Source organism: Indicator indicator, chromosome 8, assembly GCF_027791375.1.
Source record: "Indicator indicator isolate 239-I01 chromosome 8, UM_Iind_1.1, whole genome shotgun sequence".
NCBI lineage: Eukaryota > Metazoa > Chordata > Aves > Piciformes > Indicatoridae > Indicator > Indicator indicator.
In genome coordinates this window covers 32668725-32689423 of record NC_072017.1, presented here as the reverse complement: position 1 = coordinate 32689423, position 20699 = coordinate 32668725, and positions in this window count along the sequence as shown.

Below are 20699 nucleotides of genomic sequence, written 5' to 3'. Positions count from 1 at the left end.
AAACATTCAGGTTGGAAAAGCCCCTCAGAATCACCAAGGCCAACCAAGAACCCTACTCTACAAGGGTCACCCCTAAACCACAGCCCAAGCACCACATCCAAACCACCTTGAAACACAGCCAGGCTTGGGGACTCCACCACCTCCCTGGGCAGCACATTCCAATGTCTGACCACTCTTGCTGAGAAAAAATTCTTCCTAATGTCCAGTCTAAACCTGCCCAGTTGTAGCTCGAGCCCAGTCCCCAAAAAGCTCTGTGCTATTAAGCATCTCCCTGCTGGTGCACAGGTATTTCACCACCCTTGCATACCTGGAGTGGAGACAAGAAGGTATTGCTTTTACCCAGTGCAATAATTCTATCTACAACACAAGTTTGAAAAACTACATCCAGACCAGGACCACGGAAAGGAGTGGTGTGCAGAACAGAAATCAGGCACAAAAAACAGTGCACAGGAGCCCCCTCAGCCTGCACAAGAGTAATAACCACCCTGTTCCTGCAGTCTCTGATATCCAAGCTATGCCTTAGATAGGGATAGCCTTAAACCTAGCTTGCTCTGCCTACAACCCTCTTCCTGACTTTTAGAATAGGGCAGCCCTGTCTGGGCTAGGCTGAGCTTATGTGGTGCAGCAGCACACTAACAGCATAGAATCATTGAATCACAGAATCATTGAATCACTGAATCCCTGAATCATAGAACCTCTGAATCCCTGAATCGTAGAATCCCTGAATCACAGAACCACAGAATCACGGAATCACGGAATCATTGAATCACAGAATCACTGAATCCCTGAATCACAGAATCACCGAATCACAGAATCCCTGAATCACAGAATCCCTGAATCACAGAATCCTTGAATCACAGAATCCCTGAATCACAGAATCCCTGAATCACAGAATCCCTGAATCACAGAATCCCTGAATCACAGAATCCCTGAATCACAGAATCCCTGAATCACAGAATCCCTGAATCACAGAATCCCTGAATCACAGAATCCCTGAATCACAGAATCCCTGAATCACAGAATCCCTGAATCATAGAATCACACAATCACTGAATCAGAGAACCAAAGAATCCCTGAATCACAGAATCATAGAATCCCTGAATCCTTGAATCACAGAATCACTGAATCATAGAATCGTAGAATCATAAAATTGTAGAATCATTGAATCATAGAATCATCCTTTTGTGTTGCAGACAAAAAGACCAAGAGATTTACTTATCTACCAAACCCTACTTTTAGAGCTCTGCCTCCCATGCAGAACTGGGTGATGTGTACATGTTCTGTTAATATTGCTTTGAATCTTTAATGAACCCACTCGGGCTGTGGCACCTGTGCAGCTGTCACCGGAGCCACTGCACTCTAAACCAAAGGGAAAAGACAAAAAGATGAACTCTCTCTAGTCTTTGACCCATTAACAATCACAGGTGGTTGTAGACAGCAGTGAGGTCTCCCCTGAGCCTCCTCTTCTCCAGGCTAAACACCCCCAGCTCCCTCAGCCTCTCCTCACAGGGCTGTGCTCCAGACCCCTCCCCAGCCTTGCTGCCCTTCTCTGGACACATTTGAGCAACTCAACATTTTTCTTGATTTGAGTGGCCCAGGACTGGACACAGTACTCAAGGTATATCTTAACCAGTGCTGAGTACAGGGGCAGAATGAGTTCCCTAGTCCTGCTGGCAAGGAAAATAAGTTGGCTTTGCACACCTCCATGACCCTTGCACACTAAAAATTCCCTGTATTTTCACTGGTCACTGGTAGTCCTTTATCAGAACATTGTTGCACCACTGGCATTTCCATCTTGGTCCTTAGCAGTTTGTAACACTAGTAGCTACTAATTAGCTACTAAACATATATTCTCTCATAGATGCTTTTTTAAACAGCAATAGGAAAAAGCTAAAAAGAGAAAAAGAAATGGAAGGAAAGCTCACACACCAGACCTACATCCTCATTTTAGAAAAGGTTTATTGGCAAGTTAATTAGCCTGAGTTCCAGATTGGAAGTCAGCATCCCTAAAATTTGGAATCTAAGGGAAGATGGCACTCTGTAGCTATAAGTCAGCACAGAGCAGCTGAGAAACAGAGCTCTCCAGCAGGGGTATGGCAAGTGGCTTCTGAGCATCTGGGAACCTACAGGCTGCACACTGCCAAAACAACACGGCTTTGTCAGGACACATTCATCTTCTCTTTTCCCATTCCCCTGCACAGCCAAGCAGCTTGCTGGATGCCATGACAAGAGATGCAAACAGCAGAGCTAAAGCATTGCATCATGAACATTCCTTGCTTTTCCTCCCAGAAGGCTGGCAGAGCCCTGGGAACAGTGTGAGGGTGAAGAAGCCCAGCCTCAGCTCTCCCAGACACTGCTGCTCCCTCTTACACAAGTGGGAATTGGGAAAGGCCTCATTGCTTCACCAGTGCACTGCACTGCTGGCTAGAGGCCAAGCAGAGCTCATCAGGGCAGGTGTCTCTTTTTTAGGTCAAATCATTTCAGGCTTTTATTTTTTTGTTTTCTGCTGGAAAGCTCTGCTGCTTGCATCTCTAGTACAGCATTTCAAAAGCAGCCTGCTAGAACAAAATACGCTCTTGACATGAAGCAAACTTTGCAGTACCCTTTGATATGTCAAATTATATCAGTGAATATCAGCAGCCTTCTCCAAAACACAGCATGTTTTTAATACTTAAAGTTCTTGGCAGAAGTGTGCCAAAGTTGCTATGAACAACTTGCTGAAAAATAAAATAATTAAAGGAAGGAGTTTTTGTGGATGTTTTTCCAGGTCTGTCAAGTCTGCCAGCAAATTATCTGTATACCTGAGTTGTTAGGTTATTGAAAGTAAAATGTACTCATCAAACCTAAATCACTAAGTCATCTAAAAGACAAAGCTATTATTTTCTTTCAGGACTGTGGCCATTTAGGCTGGGTGCCTCCAAAAGAAAACAAAAAAAAAGAAGCCACAGAGTTGAGCCCTCCAGTGTCCAGAGTGCCCACCCCAGTGGGTGGACACAGGCAGTAGTGGATTGCTACCCATCAGTCCTGCAGCCTTATCCATCTGGCTGCAGAGTTATTGTCTTTCTCTTTCTTCCCTCTCTGCTCCCATGGGAGAGAGATGCTCTCTTATGTGGTAACCATGAGGGAGCATCAGAGGCCTCTTTGGCCTGAGTAACTTTTTTTTCCTGTGCAATCTTGGCCTGTTTAGGCCAAATGCCAGGGTAAAAAGGGGTGGGAGGGTGTGGGGGGGCAGTTCAGCCTGAAATCAGTCTAGCAATGGCAGGAGGAAGAAAGAGCCCTGGGGTTTTGGGTGAACTCCAGGTGGGGAGAAGGGAAGCACTGGGTTTTGGTCTGGTATAATGAAACTTGTGTGTTAAGATTGGACTGGGGATTTCATTGAACTTTGCTATGCTCACCACTATGCTTTGTAGTTTTTGTAGTATATGAATTGCTTTTCCATTTAAACTTTCCATGCCTATCCAATTCATTTGTGTCAGCATTATTCTTTTGTCCCTTTTGGAGCAACAGACCTAACGTACTCTAAAGTAGAACACAGGACAGAAGGAAATTAAAGTCTTATTTAATTTCTCCTCCCAGTGGGTTCTGGATTGGTGGGGAAGATGAGCTGTTATAGACACACTGAATGATGTCAATATCAAGCTCAGGCAGATCACCATGATTGGATGAGTTTCTCTTTGAGAGCCTATCTAGAAAAAAATGATGTCATAGAATCAGACAGGTTGGAAGAGACCTCCAAGATCATCCAAGTCCAACCTATCACCCAGCCCTATCCAATCAACTAGAGCATGGCACTAAGTGCCTCATCCAGGCTTCTCTTGAACATCTCCAAGGATGGTGACTCCACCACCTCCCTGGACAGCACATTCCAATGGCAAATCTCTCTCTGTGAAGAACTTCCTCCTAACATCCAACCTAGACCTCCCCTGGCACAGCTTGAGACTGTGTCCCCTCCTTCTGCTGCTGCTTGCCTGGGAGAAGAGCCCAACCCCCACCTGGCTACAACCTCCCTTCAGGGAGTTGTAGACAGCAATGAGGTCTCCCCTGAGCCTCCTCTTCTCCAGGCTAAACACCCCCAGCTCCCTCAGCCTCTCCTCACAGGGCTGTGCTCCAGACCCCTCCCCAGCTTTGTTGCACTTCTCTGGACACATTTCCAGTCCCTCAACATCTCTCTTGAATTGAGGAGCCCAGAACTGGCCACAGTAGTTAAGGTGTGTCCTGACCAGTATTGAGTACAAAGGAAGAATAACCTCCCTTGTCCTGCTGGCCACACTATTGTCCTATTGGCTCTCCTGGCCACCTGGGCACACTGCTGGCTCATGTTCAGCACCCCCAGGTCCCTCTCTGGCTGCTCTCCAGCCACTCCTGCTATGCACTATTCATCACCAGGATTTGTATTAACATTGATTCACCCTTAGCAGTGGACAAAGCCCTCACATATATATATTGAGGGCCTTGTTGCTTGACTTTTGGCCACCAAGTGATCCTTCACATGATCATGTTTTATCATTAAACCTACAAGAAAGCTGGGGAGGGACTTTTTAGGCTATCAGGTAGTGACAAGACTAGGGGGAATTGAATAAAGCTGGAAGTGGGGAGATTCAGACTGGATGTCAGGAAGAAGTTCTTCCCCATGAGAGTGGTGAGAGCCTGGAATGGGTTGTCCAGGGAGGTGGTTGAGGCTCCATCCCTGGAGGTGTTTAAGGCCAGGCTGGATGAGGCTCTGGCCAGCCTGATCTAGTGTGAGGTGTCCCTGCCCATGGCAGGGGGGTTAGAACTGGATGATCCTTGAGGTCCCTTCCAACCCTGGCTGATTCTATGATTAAATGACTGACGAGACAGAAAGCAGAAAAGTGTCTCCCTTGGTCAACTATTTTGTCTTCAGCCACAATGATCAATATCCTCTGTCACAGGCCTGTGGTAGTGGTGGCAGTGTCAAGCCAGTTGAGCTATTTTACAATTTTTAGACAACACCTACTTAGCTGAAGATGAAAGGAAGTCTGTTCTCCTCAGATTTCCTATGATTGTATTCTTTTTTTTCTTAATAAGGAATACATTTGCACTGGAAAGATTAATGGATTGTGTTTTGACATCTAATGAAAAGAGCTCTCATGGTACAAAAGTATGGAGCAACAATAACATTTAATTAGTACCTGAGATCTCTAAAATGTAGAACTATAATTCACATTAAAAAACAACCAACCAACCAACCAACCCTTAACCCAAAAACATCCAAGAAACCTCAGGATGCCTTGTGAGGAAAGGTTGAGTGACCTGGGGCTGGATAGTTTGGAGAAGAGAAGACTGAGAGGGGATCTGATCAATGTCTATAAATATCTGAGGGCTGGGGGTCAGGAAGGAAGGGAAAACCTCTGCTCACTTGCACCCTGTGATAGGAGAAGGGGAAATTGATATCAAGTACAGCACAGGAAGTTCCACCTCAACATGAGGAAGAAATTCTTTACTGTGAGGGCCTCAGAGCACTGGAAGGGGCTCCCCAGAGAGGTTGTGGAGTCTCCTTCTCTAGAGACTTTCCAGCACTATCTGGATGTGTTCCTGTGCAGCCTGTGCTAGCTTCTATGGTCCTGCTCTGGCAGGGTGGGTTGGACTCGGTCTCTGGAGGTCCCTTCCAACCCCTAACATCCTGTGATCTGTGATCTACAAAATTGTACATGACTTAACTGATTTAGAATGCAGTGAATTAGAAGATTGTTTCAAACTCATATGTTGAGCTGCTTTGCAAATGAGAGTCATTAACTACAGACCTCCGTAAGTCAGAAAAAGCAGTGTGTCACCTTCAGACAAGACTCAGCGCAGCAAATCCTTCCAACATGATACACACCTGATGACAACCTTTCAGTCTTTCTACTCAAAGAGAAAGTAAATCACTAAGAAACTAAAAGAAGATTTATTTTTTAAATGAACTCTACAGCAGCCTATGTGTACAGCTAGCATGCAAAACAGCACTACAGCTCAGCTGAGAGCATAGGGACTATGCTCCACTTGTGTCTTGGTTTAATGAGGGAGACAGATGCTCTTTTACCTCTTCCAAAAGTGGCAAAAGAAAAACACCCGCACAAAGGATTGGATAGGATTGGAAAGTTTAAATGGAAATGCTGTTTAACAGAATCAACCAGGTTAGAAAAGACTTCAGAGGTCATCAAGTCCAGCCTATCACCACCTGACAACTAACCCATGGCTCCAAGTGCCACATCCAACCTTTTCTTAGACCCCTCCAGGGACGGTGGTTCCACCACCTCCTGGGCAGCACATTCCATGGCAGGTTACTCTTTCTGAGAACAACTTTCTCCTTACCTCGAGCCTAAACCTGCTCTGGCACAGCTTGAAACTGTGTCCTCTTGTTCTGTTGCTGGTTGCTTGGGAGAAGAGACCAACCCCCACCTGGCTACAACCTCCTTCAGGTAGTCATTTATAGCAATAGGTCTCCCCTGAATGTCCTCCAGGCTAAACACCCCCAGCTCCCTCAGCCTCTCCTCACAGGGGTCCAAGTGAGATAGGAGCCTGGGCATCCTTCCTGGGAGGAGAAAGGAAGGAAAAAGGAAGAAAACTGACTTTACAACCAGTTTTATAGGGATGCAGGACTTAGGGAGAGGAAATACATCTTCCACCTCCTGGACACTCTGACCCCCCTGGAGGTCTGTAACTTTGTGGTTCTTAAAGGCACTTACCCTCTAAACTACCACGACTCATGAATGTGATCTACACAATACATTAAACTAGGACTGTTACAAACCTCTGTTAAAAAATTCAAACTCAGCTTTCAGTTTTTTCTTCTGTTCTATATTATGGGGAAGTCTTGCTATCCTTGTGTAAATTCTGTGTTGTTGATTTCTTTCTTTCTTATTGCTACTTTTATTTGTTATCATACTTCCTGATTTATTTCATCACCTCTAGTGTGAGGTGTCCCTGCCCATGGCAGGGGGGTTGGAACTACATGATCCTGGAGGTCCCTTCCAACCCTAACAATTCTATGATTCTATGAACTGGATGCAGTATTTGAAGTGGAGTTTCACAACAGCAGAGTAAAGCACACAAATAATGCATTCATGTGCCTGCTACAGTAACTCACTGGAGCTGGAATAGCTCCCTAATGGTGCTTGTTAGAACGCTTTTTGGATTTGTTTCAAAAAGCAGTGTGGCAGTGGTTCCACAGGTGGTTTAATGGACAAAGCTTTTGTACCACCTCCAGATAAGTTCATAAAATGAATAAATTATCATCAACCAACCCTTCTCTTCTAGGCAGCACTGCCCCTATTCACACCTCACATCTAAGACAAAAGTAAAGACTGATGCTTTATTTTTCTGGAATTAATTTCTTGTACCAATGGTCCATGGTTCCATATCGGGAACACATGCAGACACACTTTGGTGTCCAGAGACTTGCTAGCTCCCGGTGTGATGCACAACTTCATTTAAAGAAACATCTCACTTAAAGCAACTCTCTTACAGTCTGCTTCTGTTGTGTTTCTGTGGCAGAGTATGCTCAGGGCTGGTTTTTGCATGCAAGTCAATCTTTTTTCTCTTCATGTAATGTAAACACAGAGGAAGAAGCTGCTTATAAAAGAGAGCTAGAGTGTTTTAATTGACAAGCATTAACAGTTCAAGTTAACTATGATAAAATACTCTGTGGATACTATTTAATGCATAGAAAGGTCAAAAATCCTTTTCATGTGGAATCTGTTGTAGCCTACGTCAAAATTTAGGAAGAAGGATCAAGGGTGTGGTAAAAGCCTGAAGAGCCATTTGCTGAGGCTTTAATAAAGACCTGCCTCCTAATCTTTGTGTCCTGCAAATAACATTCACCATGATGAGATGCTGATGGATGAGAAGCTCAATATGAGCCACCAGTATGCACTTGAATCCCAGAAAGCCAACCAGATCCTAGGCTGCATCAAGAGAAGCATAGCCAGCAGGTCAAGGAAGGTGATTCTCCCCCTCTGCTTCACTCTGGTGAGACCCTACCTGGAGTACTGCATCCAGTTCTGGAGCCCCTATTACAAGAAGGATCTGGAGGTGCTGGAACATGTCCAGAGAAGGGCCATGAGGATGAGCAGAGGGCTGGAGCACCTCTCCTATGGAGACAGACTGAGAGTTGGGGCTCTTCAGTCTGGAGAAGAGAAGGCTCCCAGGAGACCTCATGGTGGCCTTCCAGTATCTGAAGGTGTCAGGTAGTGATAGGACTGGGGGGAATGGAGCAAAACTAGAAGTGGGTAGATTCGGATTGGATGTTAGGAGGAAATTCTTCCCCATGAGGGTGGTGAGAGACTGGCAAAGGTTGCTCAGGGAGGTGGTGGAAGCCTCATCCCTGGAGGTTTTTGCAGCCAGGCTGGATGTGGCTGTGAGCAACCTGCTGTAGTGTGAGGTGTCCCTGCCCATGGCAGGGGGGTTGGAACTGGATGATCCTTGAGGTCCCTTCCAACCCTGATTCAGCCTTTTGCTTGGTGGGACAAGCAATGATCTTTAACATTGCTTGCAAGAGCTTTTTCTTTATAGACACCTGTGAGCATTAACATCTACAGCCCTCATGCACAGCCTCATTTGCTGCAACGGAAAGCACAAATAGAACAAATAGGCAGAGAAAAGCCAGCACGTGGCATCTGCACAGGGGTTTCCATAAGGAAGTGGCATTACTAAAATGAACTACAGATGCAATTATTGCCTCTATAGACATATTTGGCAGCCTCTGTATACATGAAGAAAAAACTGTGTACAAGCCACGAAAGCTGTGAGTGCAGAAGAGACAAAAGGGGTGACTGGATGCAAAGGAAAAACCCCAAGGGATGATTTATTTTAGCAGCTGTGTTTTGCAAGTGCTATGAAGCAAGCTGTATTTACTGCAGAGAGCCCTGAAGGACCTCAGGCCTTTCTGTGGAAGCCTGTGATTTCTTGTCTGTCTTCTCCCTTTTGTTGGTTTTGGGTTTTTGGTTTTGTTTTGTTTTGTTGGGTTTTTTTTTTTAATTGGAAAGGCTGGTTTTAATTTTAAAAACTTAAAGCCTCAGATAGTTCTGTTCTCCCAAACATCAGGTACAAACTGCACCACTGCATAAAGACTGCAGCAGCAACAACAAATGCAAGCAAGTACCAAGTTGCCATAAGTATTTGTGGTAGTTTCAGGGTGTGCCTGGAAAATTTTCCACAGATCTTGAACAGAAAGTAGTGGAATGTAAATAAATTGCTATTGGGTGTAAAAAGGAAGATAATGATAAGTTCTAAATAATCCTATTGGACAGATATCTACCATAAGAATTAGTTTAGTAAACTAAATTTCTCTCTTTGCTCTGGGTGCTCCTTCTCCTGACTTTGTTGACCTTGGCTGTGTTCTTTGTTGTGGTTAAGTACTAACAAATAACTCTCTGCTCTTTCTCTTGTGTAGAGGGTGGGTAGAGGGAAGGGAGCAGGGAGTGGGAAAGCTATTATTAGCTCCCCTGGTTTTGTCCAGGGAGGTTCTTGTGTTGTTTATAAATTGTAAATACCTAGAAATATTGGAAATATTGTGTATTTTCTACCTACTCACTGCATTTCATTATAGATTGTAGTCTGGCTTGTAAACACAGCTTCATTTGCCCTCAACTAGGCTGGTCTGGCAATTTAATGTTCGGGGGGGAATATTCAACCCACCAGAGTATTACACAAACAAACAATGTTTTTCAAAATGAAATCTATTCAGCAAAAAGGTCAGTAGCTGTACTCTCTGAACTCTGACTGTGCATATTCCAAATTGCAGCTTTATCTATCCAGGTTCACCTATCACACCCTCAGTAAGAAAAACTTGGGTGTCTCACAGACAGTGCCAAACAGAACAAACCCAGCAGGCAGGCAGGCAGGCAGGCAGCTAGTGCAGATGTTCCTCAGTGTCCCCTGCACTGGACTGCACTGGCATGTCACCCTCTCAGTTAAACTGCAGACAATTCCCCAACAGGAATTCAGCCAGCTCTAACAAGCACTTCCTTGGAGAGGTCCCAAGCCCTGGCCAGCTGTTAGCCTTGTTCCAGGGGCCCATCACAGGAGGGAGTTTGCACACAGACACTTGGTGTTTCAAGGCTAGGGCAGTTTACTAGAACTGAACTTCTTTCCTCTGCTCTGGTGAGACCTCACCTGCAGTGCTGTGTACAGGTCTGGAGCCCTCAATATAGAAGGACATGGACCTGATAGAGTGGGTCCAGAGGAGAGCCATGAAAATAATCAGGGGGTTGGAGCACCTCTACTATGAGGACAGGCTGAGGAAGCTGGAGGTGTTCAGCCTGGAGAAGAGGAGGTTCTGGGGAGACCTAAGAGCAGCCTTCCAGTACCTGAAGGGGGCTACAGGAAGGCTGCAGAGAGACTGTTTGCAAAGGACTGCAGGGACAGGATGAGGGACAATGGCTTCAAACTAGAGCAGAGCAGATTGAGATTGGATGTGAGGAACAAGTTCTTTACCGTGAGGGTGGTGGAACACTGGAACAGGTTTCCCAGGGAAGTGGTTGAGGCTCCTTCCCTGGAGATACTCAAGGTGAGGCTGGATGAGGCCCTGGGCAACCTGATCTAGTTGGGGATGTCCCTGCTGACTGCAGGGAGGTCAGACTGGATGAGCTTTGGAGGTCCCTTCCAACCCAGACCATTCTATTATTCTACTCTCTCCCAACTTGGCTTCAGTGCCTTCTCATGAATGTCAAATTTGTACTAACATGTAGCCCAAGGCCCTGTTTTCTGCAACTGTGAAATTTCTGTACAGGCATGCAAGAAAAAAAGAAAAGAAGAAGAAAAAAGCCTAATATTTATTTAGTTGACAATGAAAATTTGCATGGTGATACTGCAGTAGAGCAATTAAATCTCTCATTGTGTCTACTCCTAAGTCTGCTCACTTTCTTCATTACAAAATGAAGCAAAAAGCAGCTTTCTGTGACCCACTTCAAGCCTGAGCTGACTTCAGTAACTATTCCCCATGTTAAAAGCTTCTCCACCAATCCTTCAGCACAAGTGGCAAATGCTCCACTGATGAAAGCTTTCCTGTTGCAGCTCATCAGCAGGCACAACATGGTGGGAGTTCCCTTCAAACACACACATAAAAAAAGCTGCCAGAAGTTTTGATAAGTTTCAACATCACAAAACTTCTTGAATGGAGTTTCTAGCCAGCCTGTGAAATGTCTTCTAGACCAAACATCAGCAAAGCAAATCAGGAAGGAATGTAAAAAAAAAAAAAAAAACAAACCAATAGTTCTCTTTGGTAGACCCATGTTTTATCAGATTGTGGCACACTTACCTGAAGCTTAGTCACTTCAGAAACATAATGTTTTGCACATGATCCAGCCTCTCTCCTCTGTAAGACAGCAGGGCACTAAAAGCCTGCTGAGGCAATGCTTGACTGTAGCCCAGCACAGGTAAACACAAGCTGCACCTAAAGGATGCTCTCACTACTAAAGAGCTATAGGTCTTAAGGCATGTCATTGTGATCACCCTCTTTTAGCACTGCTCATTTATGCACAGATGTGTTCCCTCTGCTGGCTTCCTTTCATCTCATCTTTCTGATGTATAGGAACCCACCTGATTTAGATTTTTTTTCTTTTCTTTTAGATAAGTTCAAAATACTTTCCAAGTAGGTTTCTCAATAATTCAAATTCAGTTGATAACTGTATTGGAGCTAAATTAGCCTGCAAATATTTTTTATGCAAGCTTTTAATTGTGTTTCTGATCTCCACTCAGGACTGAAGCCTTGTTCTTCAGAAGAGGACTCAGATTTAGATCACAGTATCACAGTGTATTAGAGGTTGGAAGGGACCTCAAGAGATCATTGGGTCCCTGCCAAAGCAGATCAATAGTTTGAGGAGGTCTGGGTCAGTCCTACTGAACTGAGTCAGTCCAGAAGATGCAAATGGTAGTTTGTCACCTGAATAAAGAGGGGCAGTGGGGAGCACAGGTAAATATACATTACAGACATCATGTGTGGCACATGAAATCAAACAGTATAATAGCAAAATCAGAAGATGTCAGCTCCCCCTGTGGTGTTAATGACTTAGGGAGTGAAAAAGGAACATCCTGCTCCACTTAAGCAATTCTTGCCAGTAATTAAAACTGCCATGATGATTACACAAAACGGTCATTATTTGTAATCTGAACTCCTCTCCCAGTGCCCAAACCACCACTTATTTCTTCATGTCTCTCAGTCCTCACATCCCACAGCTCAGCTCACAATTTCTTTGTTCGCAAGTGTGGTAGTTTCAACCCACCACAGCAAGATACTTCCTTCTGAGGGAGTCCACAGCATGGGTTATCAGTTGTATCTCTGCTGCAGTGACTGTCCAACGAACAACACACTGGTGAAGGCTGTAATAAGTGCAGTGATGATGACAGAAAAGCAAACAAACAAACAAAGCCAAACATGAAATTGCCTTCAATTTGCTCACTGAAGTGAGCATTTCTGTCAATACTTATCTGTTCAGCTGGTTATTACAGTAGGGAAAATTCTGGGCAAAAGACAAAGCTTAAGGTCTTCCTACATTCTTTCCTAGAGATGGAAGCAGTAATATGTTACTTTAGGTATTAATTAAGTGAATGAATTGGTTAAATCAGGTGAAAATCAGAGGACAAGTGGTAAATTACAATGCCACTTGCATCTTCCTTACTGAATCTTGTGAAGCATCACTGAATTCTGAGTAGTCATCCACAAGCAGGTTTGAATACATTTGTAGCAAAAATACTGAGACACAGAACTGTTAGCAGTATAACACAACATTTATTAATCTCTAATCTATGAAATCCCTTCCTTGTTCTAACAGATAAAGCGGTTGGATAATTTTATTTGGAAGGAAAGTGACTTATCAGTGAATAAATCCTTCATCCTCTTTTTATTGCTTTCAGTCAGAGCTGCTATTGCAGCTGACCCCTGGAACCCTTTCTGTACCTAAAGTAGAACACTATCTTAAAATTGGATACCAAAAGATTATGGCATTATAGCTTTTGTGAATCAAGTTTAAATTGTTTTCCACAGCTAGGCAGATCTAAGGCCAAAATGTTACACAAACTCACAACGTTCAGAAACAACAACCCTGACAGCAGCAGGAGTTACTGTGTTAAAGCAGTGCTATAGTCCTTGCTTCCTGTAATTTTAGGCCTAAGATGATGGTAAGAAATTTTATTATACTACTGAACTCCAAGAAATTTGCCAGGTATAAGGAAGACTGTTCAGGGCAATGTTAACAACTTCTGCCAAAGCTGACAAGCAGCCCAGGAAGTGTCCCCAGGGCTAAAGAAGTTGGAAAAGTCTTTTCATGATTTCCCAGGTCTTTGATGTAAAGCCACACAGGACTGAATGGGTGAGTTCTCCTCTTTAATGTTACCCAGGAGAAGGGTTTTCCCTACTAACTTTCAGGGCAGTTCCTGAGACCAGCTTGTATAGCATTTTCTGAAACAAAAAATTAAAACTAAGGACAGTAAGAGAAAGTTAACAGCAATAAGAGAGCACTGAAGATAGAATGCAGAAGTCTGTAGGCATGCTGAGGAACATGCTGTTCAGAGAGTGATTTCATTGACAGAGAAGATCCATGCAAGCCTCTGCTAAGCAAAGTACAGTCACAGTGCAGATTAGAGGGGAGATGTCTTTGTGTTCAGTTGTCAGTCCTGCCCAGGGCAGGCACAGAGCTAGTGTATAAAATCAGTGACGAGTGAGAGTGAAACACATTCAGATTCTCTCCTGCCCAACATGAAGATGAGAAGAGGACTGTAGTTAAGCCCAGAACTTCCCAGGTTTCATCTTCTCTCTGCCCATACTGTCCTATTTGTCACCCCAGTTTTAAGCTTCAGCAGGCTGACATCATCATGTTCATTCATTGTGTGTCTGTGCACGTGTCTGCATTTGCATCTAACTCACAGGTCTCATGGATAAATAAAGCTACACAAGTTTAACACAGGTAGCTGCATGGAAATGGATGGTTAATGCCCTACCAGGGTAAAGAACAACAGCCTGAACTCGAGCTCACTGGCCATTAAAGATCCCATAATAGGAGGAAAATTTGGTATATATATGGCCAACACCCTTACACTTGTTTATGAACCACACTCACAAAATAAAACCAGGCTTTATTTTCTTCAGTCTCCTCAAAGCATCTTGTTCATGCTGTGTTCTCCATGGAGTAATCCTGAAAAAGGCCTGCTCTCTGCTGCTGCTTAGTATGAGGAACTGCATCTCAGGCTCAAAACTGCAAACTGTGAACATTTACAAGAGCAAGGTTTGGGGCTCTAGGGAACTATTAAAGTTTGATGAATCTCAACCAAAGCAGGAAAGGAACTGAATAGTTTGGGTCATCATTTAATTTCTTTAATACAAGATTGTTGCATTCACACACATGCCTCAGAGCAAAACAGTTTGGCTTTCATTAAGGACTAACAAGTCCTAGCCCCACAGAAAATCCTAGCAAAAGTTTTGGTGATTGGAATTTCATCCAATAAACCTGAAGTTTACTGTACATGTACAAAAAATATTTCCATTTTCTTACCAATATAACTATGAGGCTGGTGAGAGATCTTGAGCACAAGCCCTATGAGGAGAGGCTGAGGGAGCTGGGGGTGTTTAGCCTGGAGAAGAGGAGGCTCAGGGGAGACCTCATTGCTCTCTACAACTACCTGAAGGGAGGTTGTAGCCAGGAGGGGGTTGGGCTCTTCTCCCAGGCAACCAGTGACAGAAGGAGAGGACACAGTCTCAAGCTTCACTAGGGGAAGTTTAGGCTGGAGGTGAGGAGAAAGTTCTTCCCAGAAAGAGAGATTGGCCATTGCAATAGGCTGCCCAGGGAGGTGGTGGAGTCACCATCCCTGGAGGAGTTCAAAAAAAGCTTGGATGTGGCACTTGGAGCCATGGGTTAGTTGTCAGGAGATGTTAGGTATTAGGGGATAGATTGGACTTGATGATCTCCGAGGTCTTTTCCAATCTGGTTGATTCTGTGCTTCTGTGATACTCTTGCTTTGTAAGTAACTAAGACAAGGTTGTAGGGAGAAAGAAATCTGAACTCTGGATTATTTAATGCTGAAGACTAATTATGGGTTTAGATCACAAATGTGATGGTATTGGATGACAATTAATTCCCCTCTGTTTGAACCAGAATCAATATGAAACAAAAGCTAGCTTCAAAACAGTCCCTGTGATAAGGAGATGATCTAGCAGAAACCACTCTGCTCTTCAGAGCAAATTTGCTTCTGCTGATGAAAGATTCTTGATGTAGACTACATGCTACAATTAGAAAGTGCAATCTTGTTTTCAGAGAGATGGAGAATAGACCTGCTTAAAACAGAGTCACAGTACATTAGAGGTTGGAAGGGACCTGCAGAGTTCAAATCCAACCCCCCTGCCAGAGCAGGATCACTTAGGGTAGTCTGCACAGGAATGCATCCAGGTGGGTTTGCAAAGTCTCCAGAGAAGGAGACTCCACAACCTCTCTGGGCAGCCTGCTCCAGGGCTCCATCACTCTCACTGAAAAGAAGTTTCTCCTCATGTTGAGCTGAAATCTTCTATGCTCAAGCTTGTACCTGTTGTTTCTTGCCTTATTAGTGTCCACTACTGAAAAGTGCTTGGCCCCCTTCACTTGCCCCCCACCCCTCAGCTATTGATAGACATTGATGAGATCCCCTCTTAGCCTTCTCTTCTCCAGACTAAACAGCCCCAGGGCTCTCAGGCTCTCTTCACAGGGGAGATGCTCAAGTCCCCTAAGCATCCTCCTGGCTCTCCCTTGGACTCTCTCCAGCAGGTCTCTGTCTGTCTCGAACTGGGGAGCCCCAAACTGGACACAGGATTGCAGCTGTGGTCTCAGCAGGGCAGAGCAGAGGGGGAGCAGAACCTCCCTAGCCCTGCTGGCCACACTTTTCTTGCTGCACCCCAGGATCCCATTGGCTCTCTGGGCCACCAGGGCACATTGCTGTCCCATGCAGAACTTGCTATCCACCACCACTCCAAGGTCTTTCTCTGTGGAGCTGCTTTCCAGCAGGGCAGCCTCTAACCTGTCCTGGTGCCTGTTGTTATTCCTCCCCAGCTGCAGGATCCTGCACTTGTCCTTACTGACCTTCTTGAGGTTTGCCTGCACCCAGCTCTCAGCCTGTCCAGGGCCCATTGGATGTCAGCACAGCCTGAGGGGTGTCAGTCACCACCCCCAGTTTTGTATCATCAGAACTTGCTGAGGGTACTCTCAATGCCCTCATCCAGGTCATTGATAAAGATATTGAACAAAACTGGACCCAGTACCAATCCCTGAGGAACACCCTGGAGGTATTGGTTCATGCTTCTTGCATCTCTAAACCCAGCTTTGACAAAAGGCAAGTAAATGAGTCAGATCCTATGCAATCTACATTTTCAGAGGGGGGAGGGCAAGATTAAACAGAGAAGACAATTTTTAGTCTCAGTATCTGTGATGCTAAGTCACTTACTTCACTGTAACAGCTTTCCTTGCTCACCTATTGCCTAAGTGTTTGAATTGTAACCGCAATGCAGCTGAGGAAGCTCCAAACAGGAGTGTGCAGGATGATGTAATAACTCCCATGCTTTAACTAAGGATTAATTTAGGATGGAAATGCTTCCCTAGATTACATACAAGAGTGTTGGCCTCATTTCAAGGTGATATGCAAAGGGACACAGGTTATGGAAAAAAGCAGTTACAGCAGCAAAAAGCAGTTACATTGAGATAAGGCTGTGGATTCCTGTGACAGAGATGAGAGCATATCACAGCTCTCCCAAACTGTACTCTTCGAAAGCACAGTGCTACCCTAAATAAACACAGCTACATTCACAGACAAGTAGGTCAACAGTGACATTTTCCAGGATTTTTCAGAGCTAGCAATAAGTTTGATCAGTAAGTATACTCTTCTCACTCCCTTTCTCAGGTCACTCTATTGCAGTGAACATTATAAAGAGGTTATGATGAGAGAGACAAGGACCTGCTGAAGAGAATCCAATGGAGAGCCACGAAGATGCTTAGGGGACTTGAGCATCTCCCCTGGGAAGAGAGACTGAGAGCCCTGGGGGTGTTTAGTCTGGAGAGGAGAAGGCTGAGAGAAGATCTGATCAATGTCTATCAATAGCTGAGGGGTGGATGGCAAGTGGCAGGGGCCAAGCTCTTTTCAGTGCTTGTAATAAGAATAGAAATAAGAAAAGAATAAGAAATAATAAGAAAAGAAGTAATAAGAAAAGAAACAGGTACAAGCTTGAGCATAGAAAATTTCAGCTCAACGTGAGGAGAAACTTCTTTACAGTGAGGGTGACGGCACACTGGAACAGGCTGCCCAGAGAGGTTGTGGAGTCTCCTTCTCTGGAGGCTTTCCAAACCCACCTGGATGCATTTCTGTGAAGACTACCCTGGGTGATCCTGCTTTTGGCAGTGGGCTTGGACTTGATGATGTCTGGAGGTCCCTTCCAATTTCTAATGTATTGTGATGCTGTGATGCCTGTCACAGGAGTAGCAGCATTGATAAAGATATTTGATTTCCAAAGCCACACAGGAGTTCCTAATATCAAGTGGTTGGAATGCCTAGGCCAGGTGCCAGGCTTTGGAGATTGATGTCTTTTCCTCAGCCCCAGACAGCAAGAGCTTATGCAGCTGTCCCCCTGCACTGACCCATTCATCTGTCTGACTGTTCGTGGCCGAGAGGCTTCCTCCAAGAAAGGAGCACAGTTCATACTCAATTTGCAATTGACAGTGGCCCTCTCAGATGTTCTGATGAATGAGAGCACTTGTTGTGATCCTGGCTCTTGATTAAAAGCAATCCAGCAGTAAGAACAAAGCTGATAGGACTAATTTGTTTGGTACAAGCCAGCCCAAAGCTTATCTTCAGTTTCTACTGCAGTGGGCCAGATTGAAACTGGCAGCAAAACAATAAATGTCCACATTTTAAAATGCTTAAGCTACCCAACTTTATACTGAAGAACACATTTTAGTTCCTCTGTAATTATTTTTTTTAAAAGGGAAACTATAGATTTTGAAAGGCTGTTCTTCCTCCCCTTGATCTATTTTTCTACTTTCTGACAGCAAAATAGCTCTAAAGCAGCTTGGATAGGAAAAGAATAAAGTAACTAGCTCAGGTGTTACTTTTTCTTATTTTAAACAATAATTCTTAATCTTGTCATCATGTCAGGAGTTCTAATAATCACGTGCCAGATGCAAAATAATTATGCCTATGCCTTTCTGTAAGCTGGGGGATAATTTGGGCTGACAGCCCAAAGCCCTTCAATTATAAGAAGAAGGTGGACATAACAACCCAGGGAAGGGTGATCTATTGCTAGACTGAATATTATTCTGGCATCTTCATACACCCTAAGGAATTCACCCTCAGCTATCAGCACAGAATCTACATGGTTAGAAGAAGTTCAGACAGAAAAAATAATAATTCCTGCACGTGTACTGAGTAAAAGATGCTGCAAAGAACTTGAAGACCCAAGCAAAACAATTATCAGGTGAAAGGAAAAAAAAAAATAATCTCTTTGCTCTACTATAAAAAACAAAGTGACCCTGGGACAATCAATTGGTGCTAGTGGAATCAGTCAAGGTTGCCTATAGCATTTGTCTTCATTCTCAATCTTGCACATATAGTGCCCGCAAAAGAAGTTTCAATAAAATTAAGTCTTTTTTTTTTTTTCATTCAAGAAAGCAGTTTTCCCTAAGGCTCTACTGAATCCTTTCATTCTGCCTTCCCCCTGCTCCCTCATCTAAGTAGACACTAGTTCCCTGGCTTACACTCTGCTTTGTGCACGAGATCCCCCAGCCTTACACCCAAACTGCTCACAAACAGCAAGCTGGTCCTTGCAATCTGCCAGTCCTTTAAGGGCATTTCTGATGTCATTAAGACAGTGCTTCTTTAGTACTGCCCTCAAAGCACCAGTGATGATAAAGACAGAGCCAAAAGAGGCAGAAAATGATTCCTCCCATTCACGTTAGCAGCAACTGACAAAGGAAGAGAATGAGACTCAGGACACAGCTGCCTGGCCTGGAATGCTGCAAAGGGGAAAAGAGACTTTTTTTCCTTCAAGCCACAGTACTCTCTGAACCTCAATGGTGTGAGTAATAAGAAAAAAAACAAACCAATGAAAAAAACCGAATAAACCCCAAACCAACTAAACAAAAACAAAACAAAAAAACCCAAACTCACAGGAAACCCAAACCAACCAAACAATAACAAAAGCAACCACAAAACAAAATAAACTCCAAACCAAAACACACAACCCCTCTCCTCTCCCCCCAACACAACACAACTAAAACCACACATCAATGCTACAAATGTTCCTCTTCAAACCAGGGAAAATTAACAGGAAACATTTAGTAACTTTATCTCTGGAAAGAAACTAAGCCTGATGACTCAATTAAAAGTAAATCAGCACACTCCAAACGGACTCCAATGAATTAGAGCTCAGGAGTTTCCGATTAATTACGGCCAGGCAGCCAGCAAAGATGACTTCTGCACTGTTAATTTTTGTTCAGCAAGAAAATGACACTTCCAAGGAAAATATTTCTAGTGCCTTTAGCACTGTTATGGGAAGTGTCTTATTACACAAGGTTAAACCAACTGGCATTTTGCACTGCAGAGACGGATCAGATGAGTGAGAGGAGTTGCGGGAGAAAAGGGAAGTGAAAAAGCCTTGGTGTTAAACCATAAAAAGCAATTGAAACTTCAATCATGTCATCTTTCCAAAAAAAAAAGAGGAAAAAAAGGGGGAAAAAAAAGTACTGAGGGGAGAATCTTTAAGAGGAGCAAGTGATTTTTTTTTTTTTCTCATGACAGAGATTACATGATCTGCTAGGATGGACAGAAAAACGAGAGAGAATTTCACCAAACTTCAAAATACAGCTGCAATCCTCAAACACCATTATGTTTGTCTAACAACAGAACTTGCTCAAGACAGTACCATTCACATTACTCATTTACAGAGGAAATGGGAATGTTGAATAACATCATCAGAAAGGAGATACACAGTCTGTAGTGCCTTAAGATAAGTTGTGCTAGGTTATGCCTGGCCCAGGAGGGGGTGGGCTGAAAAGAACCTAGCCCCAGATGGACAAAGAAACCTGACCCAGGTGGGCAGAGAGACTTGGGAGGGGTGCCTGGGTCAAAGTCTATTCCACTCCCACCTCCTGTGCACAGCCCTTTTTAAGGGGAAACCATTTCCTGCCTTGCTCTCTTCTCCTGCCCTTGTTTTGCTGACACCCTCTTGCTGCTGCTGCTGTTTGCCATGTGGTGGGGCCTGTTCCATGCTGCTCCAGGCTCATAAGGACTCCATCTAAAGAGAATCCGTCTTGCATTCAGAGAATCTTTCGCCAGCTGTGTCTGGGTTTGTAGATATTTTTATTTACCCTTTTCCCTTATAGAATCATAGAATCAACCAGGTTGGAAGAGACGTCCAAGCTCATCCAGTCCAACAGATCACCCAGCCCCATCCAATCAACCAGACCAGGGCACTAAGTGCCTCATCCAGTCCCCTCCTTCCTTTTACTCAAATGCCTATTCTATTTTGTTAAACTTACCTTTTTACTTCCAAATCAATTCAAGACTGCTTCTTTTGCGATTTTTACCTCTCATTTCTCCTGCTTAATTTGCTTTTCTGTACCAGTTACAAAGGAGAGAGGGGAGGCAACCTAAATCTGTTCCATTTGGGCTATCAGGAAAGCTTAAACCACAACATAAGCGCTAAGTGCTCAGCGTGCGGCAAATGCAAGTGTGTCACTGCCAAAGGTCATTCA